Below are 16261 nucleotides of genomic sequence, written 5' to 3'. Positions count from 1 at the left end.
TAAATGATCATCATAATAAAATAAAATAAAATAAAATAAAATTAGAATATAACTCAAGTGTTTGTTTTGTCTGTTTCTCGCACGCTCTGTTGGGGAGTGGAACGGTAGAGAACCCCGTGCCAGGTGCTTCAGTTGAACTGTAGAGTACTCACGTAGATGTAGATGTGGATTTAGAAGTCAGTGGAAGTTATTCTGTTTATGAATGCTCAAAACGGAAGAATATGTTAGTATGAAGTCACCATTCACAGCTATAGAACCTCCTGACGAAAAATTCTTCTTTAATTTCAAACCGAATTCTATAACTGTCGAAATTGATAAAAAGTCTAAATTCATTTTATTTACGTTCTAACAGTGTAAGGTTACAGAGAAATTGTACAAAAATCCTTACAGTAGATGATAGCATTTGATCACCCTCTTTTCTCTGGTGAAGAATAATGTATTCGCTTATAACCATTTACAAATCATGTAATTTTAAATCAAGCAGCAGATCCTCACAGTAGATCATAGCATTTGATCACCCTCTTTGCTCTGATAAGGAATAATGTATCCGCATATAACCATTAAAAGTCATGGAATTTTAAATCAAACAGTAAAGTAGCTTTGTTGGTGTTACTGTTGTCTCCACTATAGTTTGTCGTGCGCAAAGTCTCTTCATCTGCGCGTTATTATTACAACCTACCCCCAGTTCAACATGCTTAGTGTGACCAAACTTTGGGCACGCTCCGTAAATGTCACATTCCTACACTCCATGCATTACCAAATTAATTACTACTTGGTACCTCAGAATGTGTTCTGTTTATTTACCCCTTCTCTATGTCAAACTGTGTCATAAATCTATTTTCTCTCCGATTCAGTTCAGTTAATCTTCTTTAGTGATCCGATCGGCCCATCTAATCTTCAGCAGTCCTATATAACACAACAATTAAAAACCTTTTATTTACGTCCGATATTTTACATCGCCGTTTCGCTTCCATAAGGTAAAACCCCTCCAGATAAGTACTTCCATTACTTATTAACATTTTTTCTTTGTCTGGAAAAATGTCCTTGCTGTTTTCAATCTGTATTTCATATTTTCTCTAACGCTACCAGCTTCAGTTATTCTGCTTCCAACTAGCAAAACTGAACACATTTAATGTATCATTTCCTTACCTAATTCAATCAACATCAAACGACTTAACTCGACTACACTCAGTTGTAACAGCTTTACTCGTGTTAATGTTCCTCCTATAACCTCTTTTTGAAAGAATGTCCAAATCTTTCATCCATTCTTCCAAGATCCTTTCTCCTCTGACAGATTTACAGTGTCATCGGCAAACCTTGTAACTTTTTATATTTATTCTCAAAATGATAATACCTCTTCCTAATTTTCCGTTCTCTCTTTACAGATTACATAACATGGGGATGAGCTACAAGCCAGATTCTCACATTCCTTTGTTACATGATCGAGACCTACGTACATACTCTGAAAACCATTGTAAAGTACATCGGAAAGACTATTTCACATTGTAATACGTTTTAGGGTTTCTTGTCGCTCAATTTGCGTATGGTTCGTGACATGAATGCCTGCATAAATGATGTATTCGCCCTCTAACTATGCTAACCTTTCTACGCAGTTCTTATGGGAGGAAGTATAAGGGCTGAGGTGTACTGTATGATTCTTCTCTTAAAACTGGTTTTTTAAACTTAATGAGTAGTGTTCTGCGAGATGATTTGCTTCTACAAGTGACGCTCTTGCACAGTTCAAAGAAGCCTGTCACTATTGGTGCGGCACTTCTTTGCATGTGTTCAGTATCTCTTGCAAGTCCTGTATTGTGTTAATCCTGCGTACTCGGGATGTGCCTGTGTTATAATGTGAGATACATAAGTGTTTAGTAAGGAGTCTCGTTTGTAGACTGCCTGCATTGTTGCAGTCTCCTTCCAATGGACCGAGGTCTTCCACTTGATTCAGTTACGAGTCAATCTGCCTGAACATTCCTCAAATTCTTACAACCAAGTATTTGCTTAACTTGAATAATTCCCTTTGTGACTTATTGATCTTATAGTCACGGCGTACCAAATAGCTGCGATTTTTGAAGTACTCATTTCCACACTTTGGTATCAAGTGCGCAGTCTACGTAACGTTTTCGAATCTTATTAACATCGGATTGGATTTTTGTTCAGAAATTTTTACTTTTCGGAGAAAGAAATTTTTTCATCCTCCTAATCTCCATGATCTATGACTTTTAGAATGGAATGTGAGAAATTTGAATGTTAGGTTTCGCATGACCGATATTTCGGAATTAGTGCAGGTTGGCGTGGAGGATGTTTTTTATTCCTCCTGATGGCAATGACGAAGACAGCTGACGACAGATCGAGAACTTTATTCAAAATGACAAAGGTAGGAAACCGATAAGATATTGTTTATCAGTCTGACATTCCTAAGACATATGTATTCACTTTTCGTGGTTCATTTGCTGCATTATATATTCTTCTGCCATCTATAATTTGAAATCTCTTAGGTTATTCAGGTTTACCCATACTACATAGTGATTATTCTTTCTTGATCCTCTACTGTCGTACCTACTTCATCTTACGTAGGTCTCTGTTGGTCTGCTATTAGATTTTATCGCCCATCTCAGTCAGTGGATAAATTATGGTCTCTTTGAAACCACGAACACTCTCTGATTATTTCAATGTATCTGATTACAGTATCATTTCCTAAATTTCTGTGGTTCTTTCAATACTAATCTGTTATTAATTACCAATAAGTTTTGGGTAGAATTCTTTTCTATTACTGAGGATATTTTGCATTTTAAAATCGTCTTTCAAAATATTTGTCTTAACGTACATCATACCTTGAGATGTCTCTACATTGGTTCCAAGTATACAAGCTTCTTTCATGAAATTTAAACCGAGTTTCTGAAATTATGAAATTGTCCTTTTTCTTCTACTACGTACTTCTCCTTCTTCATTTCAAAGTATAGGCAACTTGCCGGATCCATGTTCACATTATTAAAAATATCTTTTTCTTTTTCTGCTTCCACACACAAGTTCAGCGCCCATCCTTATTCTGTTCCTACTTCATAGTGTTATCAGTTTGTACAATGTTACAAAACATAAAATTATCCTACGAAAATTTATTCACTATGCATAAAGTACATTTATAATTTTACTTGCTGTAACACCTCACACATCACACGTAAACAGGAAAAAAGCAATTGCGCCACCATAGCATTTCATAAAATTTTTCTCTCCATTCTATCATTCGATTTCCAAGTTTCTTTGCTTTCCCACCAATGGTCTCCTACTTTTATGAGCAAAAATTTTTACTGTTGCTGGAATAATGCGTTTAGAATCGACAAACGCACACTTTCTTCCTTCGCAACCATCCATGCTTATACAAGCAGGGCGAGCATTATTAATTTCATCACTTCCCAAACACTTCTCCGTTAACGAATCATTCTCGATATCTCTTCATCTCTCTTCTACTTCCACCGTGCTACTGGCCAAACTTAAATGTCAGCATCTGTTTCAAATAGTTTGCTGAACCCTCCAGCCCCTGATTCATTCCTACTCTTCTCAAGCTTCCTAACCACGTCACATGTTTCATACGTCCATACAGGCTACTGAGCCTTTTCCTGTGTAGTACGATCGTCTAGATCTTTTGACATCTGGAGCTTAAGTATTCGTTGAGAGCCATCAGCTCACATACTGAACAGAAATAAAAGCTCAGCTTCCTTCATTTAACAAATCTGTCTCAGTAGCTTCAACTTCCCCAAACACAACATCATTTAAATATTAATCTTCATCTCTACCTAACAGCACTTGATCTGCTATCGCCGACGAAAAACAGATTTTATCTCCACCTTAGAGACTACTGTTACGAAACCTGCACAGACATATTTCCGTAACTCGTCTTCCCCCAAATAATTAAAATACTTGCTACAGCATAATATTCCACGGAAATTCTCAGTACACTTAGTCTCCACTTCGTTATTACGCCCTTCTGCCTCCTTTATGAAAACAAGATTTTCGGTCAGAAATATCTCTACAGATTGCTTTTGTCCCTCCACATTTATGGTAGACATCTCAATGATAGAAAATTCCTTAAGATGGGCATTTCCATCAAACTAGTCACCACACTCGGACTTTGCACCTGTTTCGTTTCCCATCTGCTTAAGCCCCCTGCTACTTTAAGGTTTTCTCGTACCCATAAATGTCATACTAATGTCTTCAATATTTTTCCTATGATCTCCTGTCCTTAATAGAATAATAATTTTCCTGCTTGACATACTATTCAGCATCAATATCAGCTCCTAAATCTGAAGATTCTCCATAGCCAATTTGTACAATATATTCCCCTGACCTTTCTCTAACATATTCTTTGATTTTCACCTTCATGACAACCAGTAGCGCTCCTCCCTGTATGGAAATGAAGGCACTGGTTTTTATTCAGAAGTATAGTTTTCAGCAGGCGCAGTATTCTGACACCTAACTTTACCTCCCAAAACATTACTTTCCCTTAACAATTCTTCAGCCGATACACTATCAGCTTCTCCACAGACCTCTCCCACATCCGTCGATAGGCAATTAAAGTGACCGCAAACATCTTGTACAACATCATAAATTTCTACAATTGAACTACCGCACATATCACAATTGCCTCTTACTATATCACACCTCAACTGAAATCACGTTACATTCGATTTCCGCCAAGTTCGGATTTACCTTTGCTTCTGATTCGGATTCTAATTCCCCCGCCCAAATTCTGCCATTCTGTCATCTTATTCCTCCGAATAAAATAAACTGTCCAATCCCACAGCATTGTCATCTAATACATAATTACATTTCAGTGCTCTCTCTTTTCTGTTGTACTACTTCACACAGCTCCAAACCTTACCCGCAGTTTTAATTCTCTCTATTTCCAATATTTGAGCCCTGCTTGCAGAGTTCTCGAATACTCTCGTATTTTTTTTACATATTACGTCGTTTCAGCTGCATATTTATTTAGCCATCCCCAGAACTCAGAGGTGGCTTGTCCTAGCTTTACGGCCTCGTGTCTATGTTTCGTGGTCCTTGGCTCATCACTCCCTCAAACCTTCCGTCACTGTTGCGATTTAGCAAATTTTCATTATAATTATCATTCTGCTGATAATTGTTATTGTTATTATTATTTCTGTGAATTTTACTATTCCGATTACATACATGATAATTATTGTCATTTACGTACTAGTTCCGATTTCGCTGCCGGTTATTAAGATTCTGTGGCTGCAATTTTAGTTTCTGTTCGAGCTTCTCAGTGAAACATAAGAATTCGTGGACTGTAGAGAAACCAGCAACCGTCTTTTGAGCATCATAATTTTCACTAATAAGCCGGAATAATGTTTTATGTGGACTAATTTTTTTCAGGATAGTCACGCAGTAATCCCACATTGAAACATTGACGCTCCTGTAATTCTGTCCATGTAAGAACTCATTCTGAAGTTGTTTGCTTCACATCACTCTAAAATTTCTTTAAAAATATTTCTCGAACAAATCGTAACTGATGAACGAATTACTCATTAAATTATCTCAGAATTCAGCACCATCTCCCAATTGCCTTTTCGCTTAGTCCTCAATTCCCTGCACCGAATCGTCTCTACCAACGTCGAAAAAATTTACTGTATGATGTTTTCCATCATTTGCAATAAGCTGTGAACTTCTTGATCCACCTCACGCTACTTTCATTATTGTAGCGACCGGACACCTTGATATGGAATTTAACACTTCACGCACGTTATTAATTTAATGCTTGCGCTGTGTTGCATAGTCCGAAATCTTGCTTTGAAGCACAGTGTATTAAGTACAATCTTTTCCTGACACTCTACAATTATTTCAGATAAATTATTGTATGCTTTACCGGTCCCTTCCTGAAGTGTATTTTGTCTCTGCAAACAGCTTTCCACATCGCCACTCAACTTGTTCTGCATCTTTCCTACTTTGTCTGCAATGGTTTCTTATCTGAATCGACTCTACCGTTAACAACGTCAACATCATCTGAAATTTTGCCATTTGTATATTTATTTCCCTCTGTTTCTCTTCAATCATACTCTCGGTCTCAACTTTATTTTTCGCAACCTCTGATTTTACGTTATGAACATTTGCATTTGATACAGAAGTTCCTTGTTCTGTCTTAGAATTAAATTTCGAATTGATTTTTCCTTACTTAGAATGCAATTCAGATTTCACACTCGAAATCTTAGTGCTGAAGTTTGTGAAAGCTTACCTGAATAATAGCATCAACATTTTGTAAAATTAATTGACCTCTCTGCTTACGGACTGTCTGGTGCACTAACATTCTCCAACACACATAAACTTCGTCACACAAACCTCCATCCCTGACGGTAAACCTACGAATTCACGTACATACCCTACATATTTTCGAAGGCAACACTTATCATTGTAGTCATGTTGTGTATCTCTGCTCTCCTGTTGCCGCTGAAGGTGAAGTCGCCTAGCCACGCTGAAGCCGTTGCCGACGATGAAGTTCTCGGAGTCATTGCTTAGCTCCGATTCTGCAGTCGCTGGCGAAGCCTGCGTCGCCTTCTGTGTCTCTGCTGCTGGCTGCCGAAGTCTCGTACTCAGCAAACCTTTGCGTTGTAGGTTTCTTCATTCTTTCACTTCCACTTCACACCTACTTTTCCCATGTCTAACCTCTGCTACACAATCTTACGTAGGCAACTAACGCAAAATATCAAACTCGGGGCAGCCATTAAGAACTGCTTACTAAGCTTCAAACGCCTGGATCGCTAAAAATTGCTGCAATGGAAATTAAATATCCCTTGCGAATGCAAAAGGGACCACAAAACCTCATTTCCGACTTGCTGGACATAGCTTCTTAGAAAATAACTCACTGAGATGATATTCAGCAATAGACATGGTCAGTCGATGTATGGCTCTATCTGAAACTGTGATTCGATGTTGTCATAGGTTCGAGTAGTACACGTCTGTTTTGATGCACATTACCTAATACAGCTGAAAGAAAACCTATAGTTTGTGATTCTATGGTGAAATAGTGAAGGAAATTTTAAATGTGGAAATTTTAAATAAGAACGATTTGCAGTGAGAGTTAATAATACAGATTGGTGAAGTGTGAATAGGACTAGCTCTCCGAGGATTCTATGCAAACTTAACAATGCACATAGAAACTTCATTTATTCCAGGAATTTAGAATATGTATGATTTTTTCCTAGTATCGATATCGATACCGACATGACAACAGTCTGGGAATTCCAAGACATCCCAGACATTTACATTTTAGGTATAAACTTTTTGTATAATTTCGCATTTGCTATTGTAATTCCTGAGAAAATGTGGGCTTAACAGACGGACACAGTAACAGTCGGTTAACAATTTTGAAAAAAATATATTTTTTTGGTGTGATACAATTATTGATTAACATTTTTCGGAGTTTTTCCCTTACTTTTACTGTGAAATCTTGCTTCCTGCCAGGTTATATTATTCTGGGACAACGGGAAGTACCCTATAGATTTTGGTGGTGAGTTCCTGAGTATCAAAATATGTGACATAAACGGCCGTATCCTCTGGTGGCACTGATTTCAGAACTTAATTTTTAACACTGCAAAGGGATCCTACATCTCTGTACGTGAGTTGTCTGCGTTAGTGTGTGTGTGTGTGTGTGTGTGTGTGTGTGTGTGTGTGTGGTGTGTGTGTGTGTGTGTGAATGTGAGTGTGTATGTGTGAATGTGAGTGTGTATGTGTGTGTGTGTATTTTGCCTACATTATGGAAATGGAAGAGTGTGTAGATGATGAAATACGAGTTATGATACTGCGAGAAGAATTTGGCAGAGCACTGAAAGACCTAAGTTCCATCAGAACTACTGATAGCCTTGGGGGAGCCAGCCATGACAAAACTCTTCCATCTGGTGACCAAGATTTGTGAGATAGGCGAAGTGATCTCAGACTTCAACTTCTTCTTCTTTTGTAGTGGTCAATCCAATTATTGGTTTGCAACAGCTACAATGGCAGCTTGTCTCCATTCTGTGCGTCTTTCAGCTTTTCTCTTCATTTCTTTATAGGTGTTACATCCCACATCTTTCACGATTTGATCCATGTACCTCAGTCGTGATCTTCCTCTCGGTCTTTTTCCCTCGACATATCCCTCTATGATTGTGTTCAGGAGTCCTTTATGTCTTAATAGATGGCCTTTAAATTGCACTCTTCTTTTAACAATGAAACTCCAGAAGCTTCTCTTCTCACCTGCTCTTTCCAGAACTGAATCAGGAGTTGTATAATCTTGTTTTCAACATGTACGAGCAGGGTAAAATTCCTACAGACTTTGAGAAAAACATTATGGTCCCCATTCCAAAGAAGGCAAATGCTACAAGATGTGAAAATTATAGGACACTCAGACTAGTTACTCACGCCTCTAAAATATTAACCTCAATTATCCTAAAACGCATAGAACAAGAAGTCGAAGCTACACTCTCCGAAGACTTCAACAAGAATATAATAATTCGAATCCCAAAGAAAGCAGGTCTTGGCAGGTGAGAATATTACCGAGCTATCACTTTAATAAGTCATGGTTGGAAAATACTAACACGAATTCTTTGCCAACGAATAGAAAAACTGGTAGAAGCCGCCCTCAGAGAAGATCAGTTTGGATTCCATACAAATGTTGGAACTCGCGAGGCAACAATGACCCTATGACTTATCTTAGAAGACATATTAAGGAAAGGAAAATCTACGTTTCTAGCACTTGTAGACTTAGAAAATGCTTTTGGCGGTGTTGACTGGAATACCCTCTTCCAAATTCTGAAGGTGGCAGGTGTAAAATACAGAGAGCGAAAGGCTATTTAGAATCTGTACAGAAACCAGATGCCAGTTATAAAAGTTGAGGGTCATGAAAGGGAAGCAGCGGTTGAGAAGGGAGTGAAAGAAGGTTGTAGTCTTTTCCTAATGTTGTTAAATCTGTATACTAAGCATGCCGTAAAGGAAAGAAAAGAAAAATTGGGAGTGGGAATGAAAATCCATGGAGAAGAAATAAAATCTTTGAAGTTTGCCGACGACATCGTAATTCTGTCAGAGACAGCAAAGGACCTGGAACAGCAGTTGATCGGAATGGACAGTGTCTTGAAAGGAGGATATAAGATGAACATCAACAAAAACAAAACGAGGATAGCGGAATGTAGTCGAGTTAAATTAGTAATGCTGAGGAAATTAGGTTAGAAAAAGAGCCATTTCATGTAGTAAATGATTTTTGCTATTTGGGGAACAAAATAATTGATAATGGTCGAAGTACAGAGGATTTAAAATGTACACTGGCAATGGCAAGGAAAGAATTTCTGAAGGAGAGAAATTTTTTAATATAGAGTGTAGATTTAAGTGTCAGGATGTCCTTTCTGAAAGTATTTGTATGGAGTGTAGCCATGTATGGAAGTGAAAAATGTAAGATAAATATTTTAGACAAGAAGAGAATAGAAGCTTTCGAAATGTAATACAGAAGAATACTGAAAATGAAATGGATAGATCACGTAACTAATGAGGAGGTACTGAATAGAATTGGGGATAAGAGGAATCTGTGGCACAACTTGATTAGTAGAAGGGATCGGTTGGTAGGACACGTTCTGAGGCATCAAGGGATCAACAATTTAGTACTGAAGGGAAGCGTGGAGGATAAAATCGTAGAGGGAGACCAAGAGATGAATACACTAAGCAGATTCACAAGGATGTAAGTTGCAGTAGGTGCTGGGAGATGAAGAAGCTTGCACAGGATAGAGTAGCATGGAGAGCTGCATCAGACCAGTCTCTGGACTAAAGACCACAACAACAACATCTGCGGCTAAGCGTCTACGCTATATGGGGAATAGCAACTATCCTTTTCATAGTATCTTTACATTCCCTCCTGGATTTTTCAATTTTTCATTGTTTGAAATGAAAAAAAAAGAATACTTTTTTCGTGAGATATAACTAAAAATTAAAAAGTGTATGATTTGTGGTCTTATTTGTTTTGAGAAACTTTGCTCCTTGCCAAATTTCAGGACTGTAAGTCAACTAGAAGTACACCATATATTTCGATGAGTGGGCTTGCAATTACCAAAATACGTGACAATTAGCGTGTCATTTTATTGCATTGACAGAGGAATTCATTCCTTGCACACACGTACGTCCTAACAACTTGTCTCCCACTATAGTGAGATGAAGGGAACAGGCATTATTCTATCGTTATTTTGGCAATTGTAGGATGCTCGCGACTGGTAAACAGAGATATAGCTTTGGTCATCTGTCTGTAACCTAAGTTTTATGATATATATCAAATAACTGTAAACACTATGTCGATGTAGGTGCGGATGCTAAGAAATAAATCACTGCTTGTAATATTCGAAGCATGCCCTCCGAAAGAAACATAACTCTCAAAAAATACATCCAATGGAGAAGTGGTGTAAGCACCACCTGTCAATATCGTAAACATTAATGAGAACACAGCAGTATTTTTAGCAGTGCATTTAGTCCATCAAGACACATGTTGTTATTTCGTTATCGACTGACTTTTTGTAATAATCAGTAGACTTATAGCTGTATGTAAGATATGCGTACACACAGCAGTCCATGTATGCTCTTTCTCAACGCACGTAAGAGTTGGCAAACGAGGTTGGAGTTGTGTTGGGTTAACATTTGGAAGAAGTAGACTTTACTGATACTCCGGCTGGATAGTGGAAATATCACCCACATCTACAATAAGAGAATATACATTTACGTATAGATTACTTGTTTCACGTGTGTGGCAATGGGCAGCCCGTGTGTGTACTTCCAGAAAAATATCATGAAGCCTTAATTTTATAGTAATTCATTTTCCTGCTCCAGTCGCAAATGCAGCGAATAGAAATACGTTTGTCAATGTAGCTCCGTACTTGGCAGTGTGGACATGTCTGTGCTGGCAGTATCTAGATGCTCAGTGGCGTGGCATTTAATGGCTAATCAATTTGAAAAATCGACTACGGTCTGCATCCGCGGTTCCCATGCATCAGGCAGCGCAATTTTGTGTGACCGGCGAGCTGAGACAAGGAGGGGGTCTATTTGCGCCGCCAAATGTGCTCAGTAGTGCTGACCAGATGTGAGTATAAAATCACGTCCCGCCTGAAAGACAGCATACAGTGGGTAGCTTGCAGGCCGTTTATGACGGACAGGGTGACCATGATGTCGACAACGTGTGTCCTATGCATGTTGTCTGGGTGCCACATGACAGTGCGAATAACATTGTAGATAGACGGACGATTTTTGCTGTAGGTATCGGTTTACTGCATGAGATTGTAAAAGACGGACAGTGGTCATATTTTGTAGTGCCTATAGACAACGCATTGACTCTCAGTTAAGTAGTATATATTTGTCTTTTTTTATAGTGATGTCATTGCCCCTAAACCTATTGAAATCAGCCACTGAGTTACTCGAAAGGAGATGTTTCATCCTAACATCAGACACGAAGATTACGAATTTGTTTAAAATTGAATTTTCGATCTGTTCACAAAATTTTACGTCTGGTTACACTTGACTAGGGTGACATGTGGAGTTTATGAAGTCATTTCCTATTCATGCACCTCAGCCCAGTCATACAATACTTTCTTCCTTGCATGTGTAGGTAAATGATGTAGTTATAAGTCGAAACCCTAACACATATAATACGAGGGCATTTTTTTCCTGAAACAGGGGTTGTTTTATTCAGCATTGAAATACACCAGGTTATTCCCCAATCTTTTAGCTACACAACACTATTTTTCAACGTAATCTCCATTCAATGCTACGGCCTTACGCCACCTTGAAATGAGGGCCTGTATGCCTGCACGGTACCATTCCACTGGTCGATGTCGGAGCCAACGTCGTACTGCATCAATAACTTCTTCATCATCCGCGTAGTGCCTCCCACGGATTGCGTCCTTCATTGGGCCAAACATATGGAAATCCGACGGTGCGAGATCGGGGCTGTAGGGTGCATGAGGAAGAACAGTCCACTGAAGTTTTGTGAGCTCCTCTCGGGTGCGAAGACTTGTGTGAGGTCTTGCGTTGTCATGAAGAAGGAGAAGTTCGTTCAGATTTTTGTGCCTACGAACACGCTGAAGTCGTTTCATCAATTTCTGAAGAGTAGCACAATACACTTCAGAGTTGATCGTTTGACCGTGGGGAAGGACATCGAACAGAATAACCCCTTCAGCGTCCCAGAAGACTGTAACCATGACTTTACGGGCTGAGGGTATGGCTTTAAACTTTTTCTTGGTAGGGGAGTGGGTGTGGCGCCACTCCATTGATTGCCGTTTTGTTTCAGGTTCGAAGTGATGAACCCATGTTTCATCGCCTGTAACAATCTTTGACAAGAAATTGTCACCCTCAGCCACATGACGAGCAAGCAATTCCGCACAGATGGTTCTCCTTTGCTCTTTATGGTGTTCGGTTAGACAACGAGGGACCCAGCGGGAACAAACCTTTGAATATCCCAACTGGTGAACAATTGTGACAGCACTACCAACAGAGATGTCAAGTTGAGCACTGAGTTGTTTGATGGTGATCCGTCGATCATCTCGAACGAGTGTGTTCGCACGCTCCGCCATTGCAGGAGTCACAGCTATGCACGGCCGGCCCGCACACGGGAGATCAGACAGTCTTGCTTGACCTTGCGGCGATGATGACACACGCTTTGCCCAACGACTCACCGTGCTTTTGTCCACTGTCAGATCACCGCAGACATTCTGCAAGCGCCTATGAATATCTGAGATGCCCTGGTTTTCCGCCAAAAGAAACTCGATCACTGCCCATTGTTTGCAACGCACATCCGTTACAGACGCCATTTTAACAGCTCCGTACAGCGCTGCCACCTGTCGGAAGTCAATGAAACTATACGAGACGAAGCGGGAATGTTTGAAAATATTCCACAAGAAATTTCCGGTTTTTTCAACCAAAATTGGTCGAGAATAATAGTGTGTTGCATTACTTATTGAACTGCCCTCGTAGATGAGCCATATGTTACAGGTAGTAATACGAAACTGTCTCGATATCCTCGTGAAACAATTATAACTATACTTTGTATTTGAAACACTGCTTCTTTTTATTAAGATACAATGCAACTGGATCAGTAGATGGAATGTCCTGAAAGCTGGGATCTGCAAAAGCACTTAGTCAATACTTTTACCAGTCACCGTCTCGATATAAATGAATGCTTATACGAACTGGCTGAGACTTGCAGAAATACGAGATCAGTCGTATGTTTAATGAAGATGCACACAAAATGTATTGGAAGACGTGTATCCTCGTAGCAGTGGTTTGATGTGGTACTTAGAATGGATACGTGTGTAAAAAATGAGTTGAAATTATAGCAGATTACAGAAAATAGCCAGTACTCTGTTGCTGACTGCCGTCATTAAAATTTGAAGGTTGAAAATGATCGTTATTTATGGTAAAACTGGCTACAGTAACCTATGGTAGGATAGCACTTTGTGGCACACAGTTAGCCTAGTGTTTTTTTATTTTTTTTTCAGAATTGACCATGACGCCACACACTGTTATGTCAAAGTACCTCACGTTAAAATTCATCACGATTTTGCAGAATATGATATGATGTCCCACATATAGTAGTGTCACAGTACCTCACCTCGCCATTATTTAACTAATGACCTTCTCACTACAGCGAAAGGCGAATTCATGTAACTGGAATAATAATAATAAAATATTAATTTCTTATAACAAATACCCGCACCCTAATCCTATCACTACAGAGCTCAAACTTAGAACGGTGAGCAAATTGCCTAACAGCAATGGAGCCCAGCAGATCTTGGTCTAGAGCAACAGCGAATGATTGTAGACTGTTAGACAATACTTTGCATTCGATATAGTGTTGTTTTCTTTCTGAAGAGCTACGAAATACCATTCCAGGACAGTACTGTGGCAGTACTTCGTCAGCAATTGTAGTAGTCATCAATTTGGTAGGTATGCATGTGAGTAGGGACAGCAAAAATGTAAGCTGCCTGACAGAAACATTGTGAAGAGACCAATAGTCTAACATAGAAAATCGCTAATGCATGATCACAGCACCCACATATTTAAAATAAATGCATTACACGCTATAGATATTTGTTGAGTGCTCACAGAAAATGTAGAATACGCTTTTGGTTGACGCAAAGGTCATTGATTGTGCTAATGTTGACGACCAGTTTTTTAGATTCAGTCACACACAGCTGGACAGAGGACATAACTTCTCTTTATTTGTAAAATTCACACTTAGCGTAATGTCAAAGTATTTTAACATTTACCACAACTTTTGCGGAATTTGCTATGTTGTCACACACACTGCATGTCAAAGTATCTCACTTTGGCATTATTTAACTCTGTTTCCCGCTACAGCAAATATGGATTGCAATGGTTCAGCAGTCAGTAATGCAAAGCACTCAAGTATTTTTTTAATGCAAATAGTCATCTGCAAGAATGAATGTTTTTACAGATCTGTTACTTCTGTTTCGGCTGGTTCATCTGAATTTTTGTTTCTCATAGCAATTCTACCAATTTGCGACTTGACGTCCAACCAAATTGGCAATTTTAAGGCCAGGTTCCACATTTGGTGCGACTCAGCTAACATTTTTACTGGCTATGCTACGACGCCATTATTTCACAGTGTCGAAGTATCTTACCATGAAGTATTTATGACGTACGTATGATGTATGAATGGCTTAGGTATGGTACGTGTAGGATGTATAAATGTTATGTATTTGGCGTAATTGAGGCATAATTGTGGTCTACTCAAATGTGTACCATGCGCACACCACATACTCAACATATACAGCATCATGTGGCGCCATCATAATTCGCTACAATAATGAACTTCGGGAGAGGAAACAGGTTTCCCGTTAAGTCTACTGCTTACTGCGCCGTGTCTCATCTCACGATCAGTAAAGATGCGATAGAAAGACGTGTTACTTTAAATTCTCCCAGCATTTTGTTCCCTTTTTGTCGTCCATCCCCCTCCACCTTACTCATTCCTGTCTCCCTCTCCCTGTGAATCCTCTCTCTACCACCTACCATCAATCCTATTCCTTCTATCCATTTTCGAATTTCGCTATCTCCCTGGCCCTCTTTATTCCACTCAGAATGCTTATTCACTTTCCCTAACTTGTCGTAGTATCAATTCTACCATTCCATCTCTGTCTGTGCTTCTTATCTCTCTCTCTCTCTCTCTCTCTCTCTCTCTCTCACTCGCTCTCCCTCTGTCTCTGCTTCATGTCTCTTTCTCTCTCTGTCTGTCTCTCTCTCTCTCTCTCTCACTCTTCCTCTGTTTTTCTTTCTATCGCTCATTGTTTTTTTTTCTCTGCCTCTAACGTTTTCATCCATCTCTCACCTCTCTCTCTCTGTGTGCCTCTCTGTCTGTTTCTGTATATATTTGCTGGTGTGAGCACATATACATGTAGTGATGTACACACAATCTGCATACCACTTTTTCTGAACTGTGTGAAGCCAAATTCTTTGTACAAGTGTTATTTGTGTCATTGAGATTTACACTTATTTTAATATCATAGAATGTAATTCGGCAATAAGTCGATAAAAAGAAGGTGAATGCTTTGTAAAAATGAAACATGAATTGAATAAAAAACTTTTGACTATGGTGCCACAGACACAATTTCATTCACGCAAACTAGATACATCCTTGCAGATAATAACAGCAGAGAATGTTGTTGAATCATCTGCAGGTACATAACACCTGAAGATTGGACGACAGCATCCAAGTAATGCCAGACTGGAGTTCAAGGGATTAGCAGTAGCTGGGTTTATTGGCAGTGGCGTCATCCCTGCTTGCTACAGGGCACACGATAGTTATATCTGTTGTTCACACTGGTGTTGAAACTGCTGTCGCCAGAATTCACCCCACTCACTCCAGTCACTCCTGTGCCACGCCTGTCCCTAGGCTGGAGTGCTCCAGCTTCTGCGGCCACTGGTTTGCGCTGGTACGTTCTGATCTAAGTACAGAAACTCCTTCACGTCGAATGTTCCATGCTGAAATAGTTGGTGAACGTCCAACACAAGAAACATTGCTACTTCTAAATATTTTGTTGATACAATCCTCTCTCGCAAGGTACATTCGATTATTTCTTTTCTTAGAATCCGGAGCATCTACGTGGCATATGGGCTGTGGCTCATCATATGTCCGTCAGAGCTCATGAGGGGTGCAGGCGCCATAACGCCAGCCCTTGTTTGAAGTTCATCTCATTTTTTTGGGATTATTCCAGCATTCTTGTCAGAGAAAACGGAT

The sequence above is a fragment of the Schistocerca piceifrons genome, chromosome 8, assembly GCF_021461385.2.
Source record: "Schistocerca piceifrons isolate TAMUIC-IGC-003096 chromosome 8, iqSchPice1.1, whole genome shotgun sequence".
NCBI lineage: Eukaryota > Metazoa > Arthropoda > Insecta > Orthoptera > Acrididae > Schistocerca > Schistocerca piceifrons.
Note: the sequence above shows the minus strand (reverse complement) of the source record.